Here is a 22,694-nt window from a genome sequence, read left to right as displayed (position 1 = left end):
AAAACCACTGACGTAGCCAAAGTATCACTGAACTAACTAAAGAACCACTGACGTAGCCATAGTATTACTGAATGAACTACAGGACCACTGACGTAGCCATAGTATTACTGAACGAACTACAGGACCACTGACGTAGCCATAGTATTACTGAATGAACTACAGGACCACTGACGTAGCCAAAGAAGCACTGAACAGCCAAAACCAACAACAAGGTTATAGTACCACTGAACTAACTAAAGAATCACTGACGAGGGCATAGTACCCCAAAACTATCTAAAGAACCACTGACAAGAGAACAGTACCACTGACCACACTGTTGTTGACCAAAGCATCCCTCACATTTAAGCTACACTGACAGGACTCTCACAGTATCCACTGCACTCTTCACATCACCAGCGATCCCTCCTTATTATTTTGGTGTCTTCATTATTATTATTTAATTTATTTAAGTTCATTCCCACTATTTACAACCTCTCCTCTATTTACTCACCAGGTGTGCACCTGAAGCTTTCTGCTGATGATTTGGTAAAACCAAACATTCAAACATGCAAATTCCGTTTGCTTTGGTCTGCACATAGGCCAAAATGAACAGGCCAACGTCTGAGCCAGTCCCCCTCTCTGGAGTCGTATGTGACAACCCAGCTACAGGATATTTCCTCTCTGCTCTGCCGCTTCTCCCCCACACCATTATATAAAGATCTGACTCGCATCCCCAGCCACATTTTCCCATAGATTGATCTCAGTGGTGGAGTGGGAAACACCTATGATTGAAAATCCATTCGCAATTCTCTCTCAGGCACTCTTCCAAGGACATGCACACACATACGTACAAATTACAAACCTGGAGACGATTTGGCAGCCAAGACCTCATTTACTGTAAGTGGCCTTGAGTACTTCACCAAAGAGTTTCAGAAAAAAAAAACTCTGAAACGAGGCTGAAACGAAGCAGAGTTATCCTACCTCACTGACCTAATTGCTCCCTCTTCCTCTCATCTCTCTATTCCTCATCTCTCTCACTTTCTCAGGGCTCTGCGCTGTCTGACACATAAAGATTTTTTAATACCATCAAAGGCACGCAAGAAAGAGCCAAAAAAATAGGGTACGATATAAAAAGAAAAGTCTTAACCATTTCATCTCTCAGTTGAGTGAGAGTCGAGGCCTAGTGCGGAATCCCCCCGATGCTAAAAGAGTATCAGCATTCAGGGAGCTTTCAGTGCTCTCCTCTCAACGAATCACAGGGGTTTAACTTCCCAATCCTGCCTTTCATTCACAGTCTCTGTTTCTCCCTTTGCCTCTCTCTCCCTGCTCTTTTCGGGCCTTTCCCACACTCCCCCTCTCCCCAGAGGCGCTGGCGGACGCGTCACAAGCTACCACAGCCAAACCAAACCGCCGTAACATCACCATTCATTGACCAATGGGCCCACTGCATCAGCCATAGCGCTCCTCATTCAGGCAGACAGAGACACGGCCCACAGCTGCTGCCTCTGTCAGCTAGTTTTCGGCTGGGACTTACCAGGACAGCAGCCACTTTGACTCGTTGGAGCGATTACGTGATTTTAGCGTCTACTGATTTTTTTTGCTGGAATGCCGAGGCTAGGCTTCTTCTGCTGCTGCAAAATCTCATTCATTTTAAAAGCTCATCAATAATCTCATTAATGCGTAAACTAATTGACCTTTAACACTGTAAAAAAGGCCCTTCAACTCAACGCCCTCCAGAAACAGAGCCTGCGATAGACTACCCTCCAGAAATGAAATCCAGAAATCTACTTCTAGAGCTGATCTGACTCAGACAGAGCCAGTTTCAAGAGCCAAATACTTTTAAAAACAGAACCTCTCTCCTGATTACCCTCCAGAAAGAGCATGCTTCTAGAGCTGACTCCCCTCTGCAAAAAGACCCTGCATGTAGAACCAAACACCTTCCAGACACAAAGACCAAAAGACCACGTAAACCCTACAGAAAGATTCTACATCTAGAGCTGATTTCCCTTCAGAAATAGAGCCTGCTGCCAGAGCAGAAAAATCTCCAGAAACTGAGCCTGCTTCCAGAAAATAGAGATATCCAGAAACTGAGCCTGCTTGTATATTGGATATCTTCACAGAAAATGAGCCTGCAGCCAAAGCAGATAAATCTCCAGAAATTGAGCCTGCTGCCAGAGCAGATAAATCTCCAGAAACTGAGCCTGCTGCCAGAGCAGATAAATCTCCAGAAATTGAGCCTGCTTCCAGATCAGACAAATCTCCAGAAACTGAGCCTGCTGCCAGAGCAGATAAATCTCCAGAAACTGAGCCTCCTGCCAGAGCAGATAAATATTCAGAAACCACATGCAGAGTGGATAACTCTCCAGAAATTGAGCCTGCTTCCAGAGCAGATAACTCTCCAGAAATCGAGCCTGCTTCCAGAGCCACATTTTCCAGAAAGATCCTGCTTCTAGACGTACTCCATCTGCTGAAACAGGGCCTGCTTGCAGAACCAAACACTCTCCAGAAAGATTCTCCACCTAGAGCTGATTCTCCTTCAGAAACAGACCTGACGTCCAGAGCCAAACACCCTCCAGAAAGATCCTGCTTCTACAGCAGATAACTTTCCAGAAACTGAGCCTGCTTCAAGAGTGGATAACTCTCCAGAAACCGAGCATTCTTCCAGAGCCACACCTTCCAGAAAGGTGCTGCTTCTAGACCTAATTCATCTACCAAAACAGGCCCTGTTTGCAGAGCCAAACACCCTCCAGAAAGCTCTTGCTTCTACAGCTGATCCTTCTGTAGAAATAGGCCTGCTTTTAAAGTTAAGCACCGTCAAGAATGATTCTACTTCTAGAGTTTACTTTTCAGAAACAGAGCCTCTTTTAGAGCCAAACATCTTGCAGAAAGATCCTGCTTCAAAGTCTGATATCGGGCCACAAACAGAGTCTGCTTTCTGAGCCAAACTCCCTCTTCAAGAGCTTATGCTGCAGCGTTTCTGCTATGTATTTTGGCCCGTCGCTGCAAAATCACGGCCGCTGCTGCTTCAGAACTTTATGAAGTGTCATGAAATTGCAATTACAATAGAGGGCTTTTAATTTGAAACGACGGTTAAAGGAAGTGAATGAACATTGTGTGAACAGTCAGATCCGAGTAAGGCCGCAGCGCTGAATGAAATGGTCATCAGTGGAGTGAACCGTTTATTTTAGCAAGCTGTAGGTAGTGAACTGGCTAACTTAGCACACAATGAGGAGGTTGGGTTGACCTCATTTTGCAATGTTATTAAGCTCAGTTTTACATTTTGTGCCCTTGTGATAAAGGGGGTAGTTGGGGGCGATGACTGGAGGGTGGTGGGTCTTGACCCGGTCATTGGGGGGCAGGTGTGTGGGTTGGAGTGTCTTGACCTGTCCCTGCTGCTGAAAAAAGTTTTAACGGACCCACCAAGAGCAACAGTACGCGTAGGACACGTCCCCCATCATGAGTGCCGTACGTCAGTTACTAGGAACTTTAAACACTGCTGCTAATTTGCCTCGGTGACCAGCAATTAGCCAAGCTGTGGTGCATCACATTAGCCCTTTTTCAACAGTCCTGCATCTAGATTATGTTACTCAAGGTCAACATATAAAACGGATTTCTCAGGAAGATAATAAGGCTCGTGTGACACCTCATGCAAAAGGTTCTACACTGAGACGGCAAAAAACATGCAAATGAACAATAACACAAGTGATTAAAACTCCACTGACCAGTCCACATACCTCAGCGGTTTAGGTCGTGTTACAAATGCAGGTCTGACAGTTTGACTAAATCAGGGCCCAAATGGTGAGGGAACCCTGCAACAATAGCACCATTGTCATGATAACAATCCGCTGTGTTGTTTCTTCTTCTTTGCACTGCACTTGGACTTCTCGCAAGCTGAAGAACACACTCCTCCATAAAACACTTCACTCTGCACGTCCCGAGCAAGGAGGACCCACCCCGCTCTCCCGGTGCCCGTCTAGTTTCATCTAGCAAAAACAATCTGTTCCACTGGCCGTGTGAAAAAAAAAGTTAAATAAACTGTCAGAAACTCAGCAGCTGAAAATAAATAAATAATTGCTGCCAGGAGATGTTGAGTCACTATCTCGTTTTCTTCTCTTTTTTTTATTTATTTTTTTAAAAGTTTTTCCATTCGCTGCTCCGGCACTCGCCTTACTCATCAGAGGAAGCGGAGAGGAAGAAAGCTCTTCTGCTACTGAAACACGCGTGCTGGAAGAACAGACTATCAGTTTAGACAGGAACCAGAGAAGACGGAGATGTGCTGGGGGTCTTGTCCTGAAAGCGGGACAGATTTGATATGGACGACAGACTTAGCAGAAGTAAACAAAGAATGCACGCATGGGTACACAGTGCAAAACATCTACCCAAAGTTAAGACACTGAACAGCAGCATTTCATGCTTCGTTCCAAAGAAGTGCACACAGCGTTTAGATGGCATAGCCTCAGCGGATGGTGTAAACAAGTGCTGCGTCATGCATGATGTACCCCAAACCTTCTCAGCTATGTCCTGGACATAATCTACCCCAACTCATACTGTGGCTGGGCAATTTGACAAGACGGTACTATTACATTATCTCTGTAAATCATATCACAAAAAGCCACACTGAGGATATGTATGCATTGTCTACCTAAGGTCAGTGTAAATCGGAAAGCATAACACATTTCCTTCCGTGCTGTGTCAGATTTACGAGTGAAATAGGGAGCCAGCGAGGGTCCCTGAGCGGAGCGTTTTCTCTTGATGATAGGTAGGGGTGGTGGGAGGAGGTGCAGCATGATATTTTGGTAAATATTATTATTCCTCCACCTACTGGTACTTAAAGAATTCATATGATGTTACAGAAGTGGGCAAAAATCATTCCAAGCGATTTGATTCAATGGGCTTCATATGATCAGGGACACTGCGATGGACTGGCGACCTGTCCAGGGTGTATCCTGCCTTCCGCCCGATGACAGCTGGGATAGGCTCCAGCACCCCCCCGCGACCCTCACGGAGAAGCGGCTTGGAAAATGGATGGATGGATGGACGATCAGGGACATGAACTGACAAGGTTGAATGGAAAACTTTTAAATTGGGTTTTCAAAGAAAGATTCAGTTTTGATTTTAGGCTGAACTTTAACTCCCAACATGTCCAAACTTTTATTACACACTTCTAAAACGTGGGAACAGCTCAACCAGTTTGCACTGAAGTCCTTGTAGTTACTGGATAATAAGCCTTAGTACATATTAAGCTTGATATTTTGCAAGGTTAAAATTTTTAGACTGGGTTTCGACTAGAAAGCGGCACAGCTATTTTGCCTTAATAGTAGGAGATGAGTTTGAATCTTGACCACTCCAAGATCCCATGAATCAAAAGGAAAACGTGAAAAAAAAACTTTCAGACCACTACTCATATGGACTCATTCAGCATTCTTTAAACTGCATCTACTGTTTTGCAGGCCTAGTCTGTATCCAAACTCATGATATGTAATGTCTCAAAATAAAAGTATTGTGTTGGTATAGTTCTGCTAACTGCTACCTGCACACTGTTAATAAAGGTACTGTGTAGGAATATTTTTCATCAAGGTACAAACAATGTAGATGTACCCTCAAAGGTACAACGGCAGTTTAAGGTCCAATTGTGTACCTTAACTACATTTTTCCCAGGTGAAATGTATATAAATAAAATATGACAAAAATAAAACAAAAGCCTGAAGATGAGATGGGGTGTGTTGAGTCTATACAACATAGATGATATCGTTTGTGGGGCAGTATGTCTGGGAACCAGCCTTGTGACTGGAAGGTTGCTAGTTCGATCCCCTGAGCTGACAGGATGTGACTGAAGTGCTCTTGAGCAAGACACCTAACCCCCAACTGCTCCCTGGGCGCTGCGGATAGGGCTACCGCTCTGGGCAAGTGTGCTCACTGCCCCCTAGTGTGTGTGCATTCACTAGTGTGTATGGGTTGCATGGGTTAAAATGTAGAGGTGAAATTTGCCCCGTTGTGGGACTAATAAGGGTCACTTACTCTTAATTTCAATGGGTCCATTTGTGAACCTTGTTTGAAAACCTCAGTTGAAAAGTACATATTTGTATCTTTTCATAACCGAATGTTTCAAAACAGAACATTAAGATAAAAGCCTGGAGACGAGGCGGGGTGTGTGGAGACATACTTAGAAAATATTATTTCAATGGATTATGGTTCAGTTATGTTCCCTGGCTAAAGGTACTGAGATGTAAAACCCCAGTGGCAAGAGGGGTCCTGCCCCAGTGTAAGGGTACGGTTGCTGTAGGTGCAAGATAAATGTACCCAGTATGGCTGGGAACCGTGAACACAAACAATGTTAAGCGTAAACTCCCCCTGAGAACATACTTCTAATTCTGCACACACAGGCCGCATTAGAGTAACATCCTCTAACCGCAGGTTACAGCTGTGGTGCTCACAGCTGTGCGGTAAGGCTATACCTTCCTGGGGGCTGCAACAGAGACGCCCAAATGAAGAGTCTTCAAATAGGGAAGCATGGTCTACTTATCAGTTTTCAAACAGAGTAGCGGGGTTAAATGATAACACACGTAACATGAGAGTTCACCATGTTGAAAAAGCCACAGGTCGCACCTCTACATGTTCTAACAGTACATAACAAGAGGAAAAAGCAACAAGACGTGCTGATAAAAGACTTTAAACCATCTACACGTTCTAATATTATACAATAATAGTAAAGCACATGCACCATAGGGATCGAATATAAACTCCAACATGCGGTTTCTGCATGAGCAAAGGACCACAGCTCGTCAGAACCCATCTGAGAACCAGCAAAACATCTTAAACTGCATCCAGTGGTCTGTCAAACCAAACCACAACTATAAGACCCTCGTGTAGAGACTGAAACCAGTTGTTGCAGCTGACAAGTGTGAAGTTGCGTAATCAGTGTAACGATCTGCAAGCGCTTCAGACGGCCCTTCAGGGGTTCTTTAGTTCTGCACAGAACCAGGAACACTCAAAGAACCATTTGCGTGCTACAGTGGTTCCCTGCAGGGTGAAATTGTTCTCCAGACCGATGGAGAATCCGTAATCGTGACAATGGCAGAACCCTTTCTGACCTTTTTCCATACAAAACCATATGCAGCACGTTCTCCATCAATCTGGAGAACCACTTCACCATGCAAGGAACCATTTGAGCATGCATATGGTTCATAGCTTTTTGCAGAACCACTGTCTTCACTAAAGAACCCTTGAAGAACCATCTTTTTTAAGAGTGCACGATTAGAACGTGTTCCGCGGCGCAAAAGCCATGGATACGTTTCGACCGTTTTTTGAGAGAGAAACTAATCTGTCCAGCTGGTTCAGGACAGCTGAGGGGGAAGTCCACCAATTTATCGAAAATTCCACGTGATTAAATGGTTAGGATAAGTAAAGAAGGTCAATCGGAGTGGCTTGGTGTGAGATGCTCCATTCTAGAGCACCGGTCCAAGTATAGGAACCAGATGTCCACCTGAAATTGTTATGAATACACTGCCTGATGTCTGACACACTGCTCCAGGAGAGTTTTGTGACTATGTCTGGGCTTAAAATGCATTGAAATCCATTGATTTGAATCTAGTCATGGTGGAGGGATACATGCACGGTGTTCTAAGGCAAAATAGTCCCCAAATATAACCATTTTTTTTTCTTTCAGATTTAAGGCTATTTTACCATCATCAACATTACATATAAACTGTGTAGGTCCACTGGTGGTGCTAGATAGTAAATAAAACGGCTATATCTGTGTTGTAGTGATGGTGACGCCTGGTTCCATTCACCACCACTATAAAGACATCTGAGTCTCAATGAACCAACCCACTGTCTGAATGACTGTTTACATCTGAGCCATTCACTTCTACACGTTCTGAGAAACGCGTTTGTGAACTTCTAGCTCAGGATTAGTAGGAGTTGTAGCTGTTCTGTGAAGCTATCAGATGTATTCAAGGTTAACTGAATGGCTTCGAGCTGTTGGCCACCAAAATGACAACACTTTGGAGAGTTTTAACGTTATTACGACTGTATTAGCGAGAGTTAAACGGATTAATCAGTCGCGTCGACACTATTTAAGCCGCCGCTAACTTTAACGTCACTTCTCCAACGGCTGCGCACGAAGCTCATTTCCCGTTCCACCTTAAATGGTGCAGCGGTTATAATATGTAACCGCTGCGCCATTTAAGCAGGAATTTGAACTTCGGCCTCGTCTCTGAGGTCAGGCCGAGTTAATGAGAGGTAAATCCGGAGCTGTTCTGGTGTGAAGTTGGCGGTATTTCGGCGAGTTTGCTCAGGAGAGGCTTGTTTATCCCGCCGGCGGAGCTCCACGCAGCCCGCCTGCCCGCCTGCCCGCGGTCTCCGCGCAGCGCTCGAGGAGTAACAGTAACTGTACTATACCTGGACCTGTTGACTCCTCCTACCGGCGGCCGCTCGGTGATGTAACGGGGAGCTGCTCCGCTGCACGGACCGGACCAGACCGGACCGGGACAAACGAACGTGCACGGAAAGTCAGCGAGGTGAACGCGGCGGGCTGAGACAGGCGCTGTGCTGTCGGAGGGGTTTGTTGGTGTTCAGGAGCGCAGAGAGACCCCGAGTCCACACGGAGCTCCGCCACAGGCAGCGGCGGCCATTGGAGTCACGTGCTGCGTGAGTGAAAACCAGCGAGAGAGAGAGAGAGAGAGACAGAGAGAGAGAGAGAGACCCGCCCCGCCCCGTGTATCACTCTGTCTGTGTTCCTCTGTCCCTCCTGTTTATTTCTCTGCCCCGTTTCGCTCTCCGCTCCCTCTCTATCTATCTATCTATCTATCTATCTATCTATCTATCTATCTATCTGTATGTCTGTCTATCTATCTATCTATCTATCTATCTATCTATCTATCTATCTGTATGTCTATCTATCTATCTATCTATCTATCTATCTATCTATCTATCTATCTATCTATCTGTATGTCTGTCTGTCTATCTATCTATCTATCTATCTATCTATCTATCTATCTATCTATCTATCGATCTGTATGTCCATCTATCTATCTATCTATCTATCTATCTATCTATCTATCTATCTATCTGTCTGTCTGTCTGTCTGTCTGTCTGTCTATCTATCTATCTATCTATCTATCTATCTATCTATCTATCTGTATGTATGTCTATCTATCTATCTATCTATCTATCTATCTATCTATCTATCTGTATGTATGTCTATCTATCTATCTATCTATCTATCTATCTATCTATCTATCTGTATGTCTATCTATCTATCTATCTATCTATCTATCTATCTATCTATCTATCTATCTATCTGTATGTCTGTCTGTCTATCTATCTATCTATCTATCTATCTATCTGTCTGTCTGTCTGTCTGTCTGTCTATCTATCTATCTATCTATCTATCTATCTATCTATCTATCTATCTATCTATCTACCTATCTGTATGTATGTCTATCTATCTATCTATCTATCTATCTGTATGTATGTCTATCTATCTATCTATCTATCTATCTATCTATCTATCTATCTATCTATCTGTATGTATGTCTATCTATCTATCTATCTATCTATCTATCTATCTATCTGTATGTCTGTCTGTCTATCTATCTATCTATCTATCTATCTATCTATCTATCTATCTATCTATCTATCTGTATGTCTGTCTATCTATCTATCTATCTATCTATCTATCTATCTATCTATCTATCTATCTGTATGTCCATCTATCTATCTATCTATCTATCTATCTATCTATCTATCTATCTATCTGTCTGTCTGTCTGTCTGTCTGTCTGTCTGTCTGTCTATCTATCTATCTATCTATCTATCTATCTATCTATCTATCTACCTATCTGTATGTATGTCTATCTATCTATCTATCTATCTGTATGTATGTCTATCTATCTATCTATCTATCTATCTATCTATCTATCTATCTATCTATCTATCTATCTGTATGTATGTCTATCTATCTATCTATCTATCTATCTATCTATCTATCTATCTATCTATCTGTATGTCTATCTATCTATCTATCTATCTATCTATCTATCTATCTATCTATCTATCTATGTATATGTCTATCTGTCTGTCTGTCTGTCTGTCTATCTATCTATCTGTCTGTCTGTCTATCTATCTATCTATCTGTCTGTCTGTCTGTCTATCTATATCTGTCTGTCTATCTATCTATCTGTCTGTCTGTCTGTCTGTCTATCTATCTGTCTATCTGTCTTTCTATCTTTCTGCCTGTCTGTCTATCTACACTTAAAAGTGACAGTGGTTCCATGTACACTCACATAACCCATACTCAAGTCTTTGCATAGTCAAATGATTCTTCTCTGGTTCTATATAGAACCTAAAAGGGTTCCACTATTGTTGTATATACAGCCCTTCAATTCAGTCCTATATGGAACTCTTTTTGCTAAGAGTCTGTGCCCTTTACCTCCATCTGCGCTTCTCTCTCTTTATATCGCTCTGTTCATCTGTTCTCTTTTTCTTCTCTGTGTATCTCTGTTCTGTTTCTCTCTCAGGGGTTTGGTGGTGGTGGTGTAGCGGGGGTTCCGAAGCTGTCAGGTGTCGGTGGAGTTGTCCTGTTAACTCCCCCTGTCACGCGCATCTCGCTCTGCGGTTGCGTAACAGCTCTCACCTGCCTTTGGTGCTGCAGGACAAGCAGCAGGAGCTTCATGCATTATTTATCAACGTACTGTAAACAGGCGCGTGCCGCTCCTTTCATCCGTGCGTGGGAGAGAAGTCCCAGCAGCTTCAGCACCCTGATTAGAAACCCCCTCAGCACAGAGGGAGAGACCACTCACTGAAGCCTTTATTGTTTTTCTTGCTTTTTTCTTATTTTTAAATACTGCAGCCATGGGCTGTGGAGCGGGTTTCTGATAGGAGGGCTCAGGCATCGGTACTTTAACACCACTGCTTTCTTTTGTTCCATTACAGTCACTGTTGCCTCCTTTATGAAGGAAAAGCTATAGTAATTTCTGCATTTACCAAAATATTATTGTATATTGTGTATATATAAAATAATGCATAGTAGTTTCTGTTCAAACGTTAAATGCTGTCATTGAATTAGATTAAACTAACCTTATGATACTGGTATGCTCATCAGCTATGTTATCTATCTACAACCCTGTTTACAAAAAAGTTGGGATGTTGTGCAAAATGTAAGAAAAACAGAATGAAGTGATGTGCAAATCATTTAAACCCTATTTAACTGAAAACGGTACGAAAACAATAGATCGAATCCTGAAACTATGAAAGTTTATTGTTTTTTGAAAAACATATGCCCATTTTGAATTTGATCCGAGACCTGTTTACCGCTGTGTTTCATCACCTCTTCATTTAACAGCACTCTGTAAGTGTTTGGGCACTGAGGAGACACTGCTGTAGTTTTGAAAGTAAAATTTTTACCTGTTCTTGTTTGATACAGGATTTCAGGTGCTCATCAATTCAGGGGCTCTTTTGACATATTTTTCGTTGTATAATCAGCCAAATCAGTGGGTGACAGGTCTGGACTGCAGGCAGGTCAATTTAGCACCCAGACTCTTTTACAGCAGAGCCACATTGTTATAATACATGCAGGAAGTGGTTTGGCATTGTCTTGCTGACATAAGCAAGGCCTTCCCTGAAAAAGACGTCATCTGGATGGCAGTATATGTGGCTCCAAAACCTGCATATATCATTAATATAGCATTAATGGTGCCTTCACAGATGTGCAGATCACCCATGCCATGTGCAGTAATGCACCCATATACCATCACAGATGCTGGCTTTTGAACTGTGCGCTGATAACAAACCAGATGTTCCCGTTCTTCTTTAGTTCGTAGGATGTGGTGACCATGATTTCCAAAACAAATGTCAAATGTTGATTCGTTGGACCACAGAACACTTTCCTACTTCCCAAGTTCATCTTAAATGAGCTCTGGCCCAGAGAAAGTGGCAGCGTTTCTGGATCATTTTATATTTGGTTTCCTCTTTGCATGATAGAGTATTAACTTGCATTTATGGATGTGGTGACGAATTGTGTTGATAGACGGTGGTTTTCAGAACTGTTTCTGAGCCCATGCAGTGATTTCCACTACAGAACCATATCTATTTTTAATGCAGTGCTGCCTGAGGGCCCAAAGATCACAGCCAGCCAATATTGTTTTTTGGCCTTTTCTCTTGCATACAGAGATTTCTCCAGATTCTCCAGAACCGTTTAATGTGAGTATGTACTTCAGATAATGAAACACAAATGTTCTTCGCTGTTTTATGTTGATCATTGTTCTTCAACTGTTGCAGTATTTGCCCATGCAGTCCTTCACAGGGAGAGGGAAACCCCTCCCCATCTTTACTTCTTTGTTGCTTGCATCAAATTCAAAATAGTCATAGCTAAAAAAAAACAATAAAATTCCCCACTTGATATTTTGCCTTTGTGCTATTTTCAACGAAATATAGGATTTAAATGAATGCAAATCATTGCATTTTGTTTTTATTTACATTGTGCACAGCATGGGAAATGGGGTTGTCTGGATACACTCTTACAACCCCAATTCCAATGAAGTTAATAAATAAATAAAAACAGAATACGATGATTTGCAAATCCTTTTCAACCTATATTCAATTGAATACACTACAAAGACAAGATATAAAAAATAAGGTTTTCTGCCTTGCTGCTTACTTGCAGAGATTTCTCCAGATTCTCTGAATCTTTTGGTGATATTATGGACTGTAGATGATGAAATCCCTAAATTCCTTGCAATTGCACATTGAAAAACGTTGTTCTTAAACTGTTGGACTATTTGCTCATGCAGTTGTTCACAAAGTGGTGAACCTCGCCCCATCCTTGCTTGTGAATGACTGAGCCTTTCAGGTATGCTCCCTTTATACCCAATCATGACACTCATCTGTTTCCAATTAACCTGTTCACCTGTGGAATGTTCCAAACAGGTGTTTTGAGCATTCCTCAACTTTCCCAGTCTTTTGTTGACCCTGTCCCAACTTCTTTGGAAAGTGTTGCAGGCATCAAATACAAAATCAGTGAATATTTGCAGAAAACAATAAAGTTTATCCGTTTGAACATTAAATATCTTGTCTTTGTAGTGTATTCAATTGAATATAGGTTGAAAAGGATTTGCAAATCAGCGTATTCTGTTTTTATTTATTTTACACAATGTCCCAACTTGATTGGAATTGGGGATGTAAAACAAAGATGGTTCTCCATCCATTAGTAAAGATAGTGGCTCTGTATAGAACTATGAACACTCAAAGTAGCATTTGCATGCTGAAATGGTTCTTTGCATGGTGAAACCGTAAAATCTATACAGAACTATTTACAACACATGCTCCACCAATCTGAAGAGCCATTTCCACCCCACCAGTGCAAAGAACCACTGAAGCATGCAAATGATTCTTTGAGTGTTCATGGCTCTATATAGAACCACTATCTTTACCAAAGAACCCTTGAAGAACCATCTTCTTAAGGAGTGTTCAATAAATTCACACCAAAAATATATGCTTGATTATAATAAACTTCTTATCATACTGTATTTTACCATCAGACAGATTCAGTGTCACTGAGGACCCAAACCACTGAGACTGAGTTCATGTCCCTGGCTTTGAGGAAACAGGGTAATTCCTGAATCCATTTTCCAGGTTTAACACATGGTGACCAGAGGCACTTTTCACACGTTGTAAACCGTCGGCCGCAGAATATCCCAAATAAGCTCCTAAAAAGAGCTAAAAGCATGCCTGCTACTAGCAGGCTTAGGAGGCCTTACCTCTTTTGGGCAAATGTGGACAAAGCAAGAAAAAAGAAAGGATAAAACAAGCAAAGTCTTCCTCCCATTCTGGCTAGGCATGAAAAATGAAAGGGTATCTGTGACCATGAGGAGGAGTCACATGAGTTTGATATTTTTATGTGCTGAGATTGCAACACGGAGCATACAATCCCTGTGTTATTGTTGTTAGTGCATCTTTGGTAAAAGAGCTTGCAACTTGATTCCAGTTTTCATCAGCACAAAAATGTTTTGGTAATACAGTCGTAATGGATGTTGCAGTAAACTGGAGCACACTACACAAAACTATTTTACAGTCCACTCTGTGAAGCTAATTTGGACAAAGATACTGAACAGTAAGTAAGTCCATAATCTTGATAAGTAAATCCTGAAACCGTAGATGTGTTTTTGGGAAGCGTTTTAGCGGAGGAAGTAAAGCCAGATTCCCCCAGCTGTGTTTTACAGGGGACCTGGCTCACGCTTAGCAGGTGCTTCAAATGCACCCTCTTAAACTGAGGGCAGCTCAGGCCTCGGCCTATTTCAGGAGTAACTTTAGAACACCCGGTCAACGCTTGCACACTCAGAGCAAGCTTCTCCTGTTGCCATCTCTTGCCACTCGCTGCCAGAGATGGAGATGTGGACTCTTTCACACACACATACACCCAGCACCCAGCCAAGCAGTGACCCTCCCAAGAAAAACATTTTCGGTATCTTAGCTAACATGTCGGTGCTGAGTGGACAAATAAAGTATCAGTATCAACGGATCACACACTGTGGGATCTGCATCCTTCCCGGCGGAGAACCGCCCACTTCGCCAGCCACTTCCTAGAATGGACTTCAGGCAGACACTGGCTGGAGCAAGAGAAAAACAGGTTTAATCTGCAAGCTCATGAGTGGCAACCAATGCCTGTTCCGATGGACATGGAGACACCATAGCTTTTAAAGCAAGGAAGGGTTCTACAGCTAGTCTTCAGGGGAACGGACGCTTTAGTGGAGCAAGATGAACACTCATACCTACAGCCCCACAGGTGGTAACCAATGCCTAAGCAACGGCCCCAAAAGCATCACAGCTTTTAGAGCTTGGACGTGTTTTTTTGACTGCCAACCATCACCTCAGCCATGCTAGAATCAGGAGCAAGAGCAACCGGCTCAAACCTACAAACTCACAGATGCCGGCCAATACCTCCTCCAAAGGACCTGGAGACACCATAGCTTTTAAAGTGAGGAAGGGTTCTTCCACAACTAGTCTTCAGGGGAATGGCCGCTTTAGTGGAGCAAGAGCTAACACTCATACCTTCAGCCCCACAGGTGGCAACCAGTGCCTTAACAACTGCCCCAAAAACACCATAGCATTTAGAGCTGCCATGCTTTTTTGACTGCTAGCCATCAGCTCAGTCACAGTAGAATCAGTTGCTTCTGAGGAGCAAAAGCAACCAGTTCAAACCTACAAGCTCACAGTGTTGACCCATCACTTATCCACCTTCCCCGGAAGCACCACAGCTTTTAAATCTTCTACTGCCAGCCTTCAGCTCAAACACACTAGGACCAGCAACTTTTGGGGAGCATGAGCAAAACAGCTCAAACCTACAAACTCATGAGTGCCTCATGAGTGAATGCATCTTCCAGTGGACCTGGAGGCACCATAGTTTTCAATGCCTGGAAGGGTTTTTCTATTGTTAGCCTTCAGGGGAACGACATCAAGAGCAAACATGCATACCTACAGGCCCAGGGGGTGGCAACCAATACCTTAAACCCGAAAGCACCACAGCATTTAGCGAAGAAGTGGCTTTGTTCACTGCTGGCCTTCAGCTCAGTCACACTAGGACCAGCCACTTTCTTGGAGCAAGAACAAAACAGCTCAAACCTGCCAGCTCATGGATGCTAACCTAGGCCTTATTCACTGTCCCTGGAAGCACTATAGCTTTTAAATCTAGCAAGCGTTCTTCTACTGTTGGCCTTCAGCTCATTTGTGCTAGAAACAGGCACTTTTGTGAAGCAAGAGGTGCTACAATCCCTTGAGTGGCAACTCTCAACCACTGCCCCTAGAAGCAGCATAGCTTTTAGACTTGGAAAGCATTCTACTCCTAGCCTCTAGCATGGGCACACTAGAATCAACTGCTTTTGAGGAGCAAGAACGAATAGCTCAAACTTACAGGCTCACAGGTACCAATGCCCCTAGAAGCACCACATCTTTGAAAGCTAGCAAGGGTTCTTCTACTGCTAGGCTTCCGTTCAGTGTCACTAGGGACAGCTGCTTTTATGGAGCAAGAGCAAACAGCTCAAATCTACAACTTTATGGGTGCCAACCAATGCCTTAAAGCAACATTATGTAACCATTATGTAACCAAAATGATTCAAAATCATTTTGATGGTATACTGACTTATAGCAGGGAGGATGGCATCTCTGCCATTGCCACTACAGGCCTAGAATGCCTGCTACAGCACTCTGTAGCTTTGGTGGAGTGAGCTCAAGACCTCTTGCAAAGAATGCATAACACTTTATGGCACCACGTCACACACCATCTTTGGCTAGCTATAAGTAGAAGCTAGCTCAGTATTCCCAGTAAGGACAACATGGCAGAACCTGCAAAGAGACCGAAGACGAAGACATTCCCGGAGGATACAAGGAAGAGAAAAACAGTGACCAAGCCAAATCTGGACAAGAATAAATCTCTGACTGGCTTTTACTCGTTGGTGATGGCAAACAAGACATTAGTGCAGATTTTCAGACCTACAACTTGAAAGAGTTAAGAGAAGTGATAACATCCCATTTTTGAGATCTGTGAGAAAGATTTCTCGGTTTTAGAAAACACCACATCCCTCCCTTCCAAACACAAACCCACGTCACTACGAACAGCCCCTCCTCTACCCAACTCGTCTCTCCCACAAACCGAGTATTTATTTAAACCTCTCCACTGCCAGGCCCTTACAACCCTCCTCCTGCCCGCTTCATTAGCTTATCATCAGTACCCGTGCCACAGGCTAATGGCAAGAGCTGCTAGCCCATGACAAGCCTCTCTTTACTATGGGCTATGGAACTGGCACACGTTCACTGCATTATCTAACGCAACCGCAGCCTGGCAGCCCTGTCTCAGCAGGCCTGTTCTAAAGATGTAACATAGACAGACAGAACTGCCGAGTGTGCAGCAGAACACGTATGCTGGAAACATCATTGGTTCCACCATGTTCCACTTCTGACATGCGTGGTGTGGTCGAGTGCAGGCAGGGAGATTTTTATCAGTTTGCAAGCTGGAGGCTTACAACTTTCTTATGACAACAAGCCCAGGTATCTGTGCAGGATATGATTTTGAATGCAACACATGCACCAACTACTGTCATATTGACCATTTCCATCACCCAGTGCCCACCTGTAAGAAAATGGAACTGTAAATATGCTTAAATTTTCATTTCTTTCCTCCGAATAAGGGGAAAAAAAACCCTGATTTTTCAAACTCTGACAGCCGAGCCTTTCGCGGGATTTTGGCCATCTGAAAACATGTGGTAAGCCTTATGGAATGTCTCAAATGACTCCCAGATGTGGGCTGCAGACAGCTTTAACCCCTTCCTCACTTTCTCCTCTTGCTCTAAAAAGGTGTACCGCACACCATGCTTGACCAAACCACAGGAATGGTGTCCACTGTTGCACGTGGCTTCATATCTTCTCCTGCTTGATTTAAACGGGGTGTTTTGCTGTTCCTTGCATGCTGTCATACAGTCTGTGGTGTGAAGGTTTATCCCAGAGGTCCTATAAGAGGGTACGGGACTGAATAAGGATTTGCAGCCTTTGAATTTTCTCCCTTCTACAGGGAGAAACTCACTGCCATGGCTTGGATCTGTGTGCACTAGATCAACCACGTTGACATCATTTCCATAGTTGCATTGTTCTAAATGTAATTCAGTCATTCGTAAACGATGATCCTTTCCCTTCTAGCGGCATATATTAAGTTTTAGCTGTATACTGTGCTTCCTGGTTCACACCAGTCTGAGGGTATGTGTTATGTTCAGTCTGCTTGCTCCACTGTGCAGCTGATCTTTCATGCAAAGCTTGGGCCGTACTTTGGTTTAGCTTAGTCTGCTTTAGTTTGTCACATTGTCATTGCTCCTCTACCGCACCAACCCAAGCTTTAGCATATGGTGGACACCACTGTCAAGGAACGTGACTCCAACTCTTAAGACCTACCACTTTCAACTCTTTTTAGATAAATCACTGAGAAATCTTAGAACAATATAGGCTGTTATCACACAACCTGTAATCTTAGTGCCAGAAGCAGAATATAAAAAAATCAGTTGGTTGCTCCAGAACCAATATTTTTACCTTTCTCTGCATTCCAACCCCTAAACAGGAACAAAATGAAAAATCATTTTCCTTTTATATACAGCCTTAAAAAAAGGGCCTAAAATACTGTATTTTAAAATTATAGGTTTGGAGAGCTATTACACCCAGCATTTGAGTTTGTATTCATATAGGCCCCAACATGTATTGTTATGATCAACATAAGCCAAAATGCAATGCTACAATTTATCAATACAGTTACAATAGAGAAATAAAGCTTTAAAATCATTTACACTGACTTACAATAGGGAGAATGGCATCTGTCATTGCCACTACGGGCCCAGAATGCCAGCTATAGCACTATGTAACTTTGGTGGAGCGATCTCGAGACCTCTCTGGCGAAAACTGCATAACGCTTTATGGCACCACATCACACACCAACAGCTATGGGTCTTCAACTGGAACAAAATGAAAAATCAATTTCAATTTATATGGGCTGTAAAAGGGCCTACTGTTTTAACATCGTAGGCTTGGAAAGCTATTAGACAGTACTTGTGTTTTTATTGATATAGGCCCTGACATGTCGCCATTGTCGGAACAAAGCCTTGTCTCCAAAATCTTAACTTTACAGGAGAAGGAAAAAACATACTTTACTTTCATTGTAAGTCAAAGGAGCCAGACTTTTTTCTAAGTAATTTTTGGCTGTTTCTATTGGTCCATTCATCTTGAAATTTTGACACAATATAAAGAGCAACAGCTATTTTCAAATAATGTTAAAACCTGAAAAATTACAAAAAAGAGATACAAGGTTTTGTTCCGACGGCAGCAAAATAAGCCTAAATGCAATGTTACATGTTGCCATTAGAGTTATAATAGAAAAACAACAAAATCAGAGTATACTAAGAGTTATTATCTACTTATAGGTCATGATTACCAAATGAATCTATAGCCTAATACAAAAATACCATTGACATAGTATATGTATCTGTAGAATGATACATTAATCAAAAACATTTGGAAATTTGAAAGTAAAACAAATGTACGCAAATGTTTCAACACCCCATGTCAAATTATATGGTATGCTGATTGAAGTGAAAATAAGACATTTTCTACAGAGAACACATTACAATATTGCATGTTTCTGCTAATTTTATACATCTAGTCGGAAAGCTTCTATCAGCTAGAAATTCAAATTTTATACTTTTTAACCCCAACTACATAGCCAGGGCCTGTATTATTACGCACTTCTATAATCTAAGAATAACTCAACCAATTTTTCAATTTTGCATTGAAGTCCCTGTAGTTACTGAGTAATAAGCCTTAGTGTGTAATAAAACTTAGATTTTAAGGGTTTAAATAGAAGCAATCAAAATTTGATGGAAAGTCGTCAAACACTCTTAAAGAAGATGGTTCTTCAAGGGTTCTTTAGTAAATAACCATGAACACTCAAAGAACTATTTGCATGCATAAGTGATTCTTTGAATGGTGAAATTGTTCTTCAGATTGACAGCGAATGTGTTGTATATTGTTCTAAAGTATGTCCACCAATTTTTAACACAATTCAGTCAGTCCTGGCATAGATAGGATTTGTTTTTGTATTGTTGCAATTGTAAGGAAACCTCATGACTCCATTTTCCCTCATGAAGCCAGCTGTCCTTTACACTAGTGGTCACCAACCCTCCTCTCAGAGATCCACTTTTCTGAAGAGTTTAGGTGTTCTACTGGGCTGAGGTCAGGACTCTGTGCAGGCCAGTCAAGTTCTTCTACACCAAACTTGCTCATCCACGTCTTTATGGACCTGCTTTGTGCACTGGTGCGCAGTCATGTTGGAACAGGAAGAGGCCGTCCCCAAACTGTTCCCACAAAGTTGGGAGCATGAAACTGTCCAAAATCTCTTGGTGCTGAAGCATTAAGAGTTCCTTTCACTGGAACTAAGGGGCTGAGCCCATCTTCTGAAAAACAACCCCACACCATAATCCCCCCTCCACCAAACTTTATACTTGGCACAGTGCAGTCAGACAAGTACCGTTCTCCTGGCAACCGCCACACCCAGACTCGTCCATCGGATTGCCAGACGGAGAAGCGGCATTGGTCACTCCAGAGAACATGTCTTCACTGATCTAGAGTCCAGTGGCGGCGCTTTATACCACCGCATTCCACGCTTTGCATTGTGCTTGGTGATGTAAGGCTTGGATGGAGCTGCTTAGCCATGGAGACCCATTCCATGAAGCTCTCTACTCTGTTGTTGAGCTGATCTAAAGGCCACATGAAGTTTGGAGGTCTGTTCCAAGCTGGAATTCACTGAGCTCCCGAGAGCGACCCATTCTTTCACTAATGCTTGCAGAAGCAGTCTGCAGGCCTAGGTGTTTGGATGTATACACATGTGGCCATGGAAGTGATTGGAATACCCAAATTAAATGATTTGGATGGGTGAGTGAATACTTTTAGCAATATAGTGTATGTTCCAGATGTCAGGAGTCAGGAGCCAGCAATAGAAATAATTTGATTGGACTGATAAAATTAGGTTGTTTAGAGCTCCACTGACAGCCTGTGTCTTTGAAAACTATCCTACCAACAATGCTGAGAGACTGTAGGATGGTCACACCCACATATTTTGGGATTTTCTGGAAATTTGGAAAAATGTTAAAGAAGAAATGGAGAAAAGCCTGGAAACTGACGTGCCTCTGGAGCCGTCACTGTTCACGTTGGAAGTGCTGCCTGAACACATGGTCAGCACAGAGCAAAGCCGCATACTGCATATTCTGTTGATGGTCACAAGAAAAATAATCACCATCAACTGGATGAAGCCTAATCCTCCCACGACTGTTCAACGGTTACAAACCGTCAGGCATGTGTAAATGATGGAACACAGCACTGCTCGATTACAGCTAACATGACCTGCCTTCATAAGAGGATGGTCATCAGATATTAAACAACAACTCATGGTTTGTTTTTTTTTTCTTCAGTTTTATAAGTATAAATATAGGAATATGTGGCATCCCCATCCATATAGATGTTAATTCTATATGCATATGTATATATGTCAAGTAAAGCCTAACCTCAAGGGCATTTTGTTATATAATGTAATTGCCTGCTAATATGCATTAAAGGTACAATTTGTAAGATTTTTATTTTAAAACTTTCCAAAATTAGCTAAAAATGATCAGTGGAGCATGAAGAAATCACAGCTTTGACATGATGTCAAAGACATCTATCATTTTCAGAGATATCTACTGCATGCGTGGGCTGGAGGTTAGAGATCTGGCCCTGTGACCAGAAAGTTACCGGTTCGATCCCCAGGGCCGACAGTCCATGACTGAGGTGTCCTTGAGCAAGACACCTAACCCCCAACTGCTCCCCGGGCGCCGTGGATAGGGCTGCCCACCGCTACGGGCAAGTGTGCTCACTGCCCCCTAGTGTGTGTGTTCACTAGTGTGTATGTGGTGTTCCACTTCATGGATGGGTTAAATGCGGAGGTGGAATTTCCCCGGTTGTGGGATCAAAAAAGTATCACTTATCTTATCTATGCTAACCAGCTAGCTCTGGCTTGTCCTGCCCTGTAATACCACTTTGCACCACAAGAGGCAAAAGTGAGTCACTGTAGCATCAAGTCCACCATCTGTCCTGGAGGAGAGGATGACAAAGTAGCACTGCCCCAAGGGCACATCCTGACCTCTTGTCAGTCATGTTGAAGGTACCCCCCCTCACAGATAGGACAGGTAGCGGATAAAGTAACAGTAAACACAATGATGGGTGAAGCTGACCATTATCGCCACTGCCACCTGCTCCCAGCAGGAAACCACATTCAGCAGCAAAGAAAAGAAGTGAAATAAACAGAAGCAAAACAAGAGTTAACATTGGCGCTGCCGTCCACTGCTGGAGCTCTTGGTGAGTAAAAGGATGAAGTTTGATGCTTCCCCTAAAAAAAGAGTTTCATGTTTGTTTACTGTTCATGACGAAGACCTGACTGGCTACCTGACTACTGCCTTACTGGCTAAATGCAGTGTGGTGGGCACGTCTATTTGCATTAACTTAAAATCTTCTCAACATTTTCGCTGTACCAAAAAGCATCATGCACTAGCAGAGCTCCACAATAAAACTAATGGGATATGCATAATTACAACAAGTGGACATGGACTATAATGGTTTAGCCAATCAAGGACTTCTGAGGAAGTTAGTTAGCTGGAGCTGCCGTGGCAGATCAATAGGTCATTCGACAAACAGGTCAATATATTTGTTTTATATATTAGTTACAGTAATAGATGGTAAGAGTGTCTTAACATTCTCCTTTAAAGTTACTACCAGGTTCTGGCAGCGACACATGGTGGTGGTAGTACCTAAGAGCTTTTCAGAATTTACTACTAGCAACCCAGGCCTTCATTGCAAGTCCATAATTATTTTCGTCCAGAAAAACTACAGCAAGCTTATTTTGTTTATTCCAAATGACATTACTAAGTGTGTTTTGATGTGTTATCACCATTTACTGAAGCAATTTTTAACTGAACACATTCCTTAGTGTACATTAAAGATGTTTTACAACGTTCTGAAGTTATATAGATAGTTATTAAAATGGAATTCCACCAATTATTTTAATATGTCTGCACAATGAAGTCGATAAGATGTAAACAAAGAAACTCAGAGTTATTTGACTGTTGTTGTAACGAATGCCTCTAACAGTGCCATCACAGA

The 22,694-nt window shown here is 42.6% G+C and overlaps 1 protein-coding gene across 2 annotated transcripts in view; it reads right to left on the bottom strand.

Moving 5' to 3' along the window:
- raraa (retinoic acid receptor, alpha a) overlaps positions 1–8,603 on the bottom strand; it is a 172,185-nt gene extending 163,582 nt beyond the window's left edge. The window contains exon 1 of one of the 2 annotated variants that reach the window (XM_037544264.1): positions 8,380–8,603. The gene's annotated coding sequence lies outside the window, so the exon portion shown is untranslated. The remainder of the gene's footprint in view (positions 1–8,379) is intronic. The other variant, XM_037544262.1, reaches the window with a different exon arrangement.
- Between the last annotated feature and the right edge of the window lie 14,091 nt (positions 8,604–22,694).

Source organism: Pygocentrus nattereri, chromosome 13 (genome assembly GCF_015220715.1).
Source record: "Pygocentrus nattereri isolate fPygNat1 chromosome 13, fPygNat1.pri, whole genome shotgun sequence".
Taxonomy (NCBI): Eukaryota; Metazoa; Chordata; class Actinopteri; order Characiformes; family Serrasalmidae; genus Pygocentrus; species Pygocentrus nattereri.
This window is presented reverse-complemented; position numbering and strand designations above follow the sequence as displayed.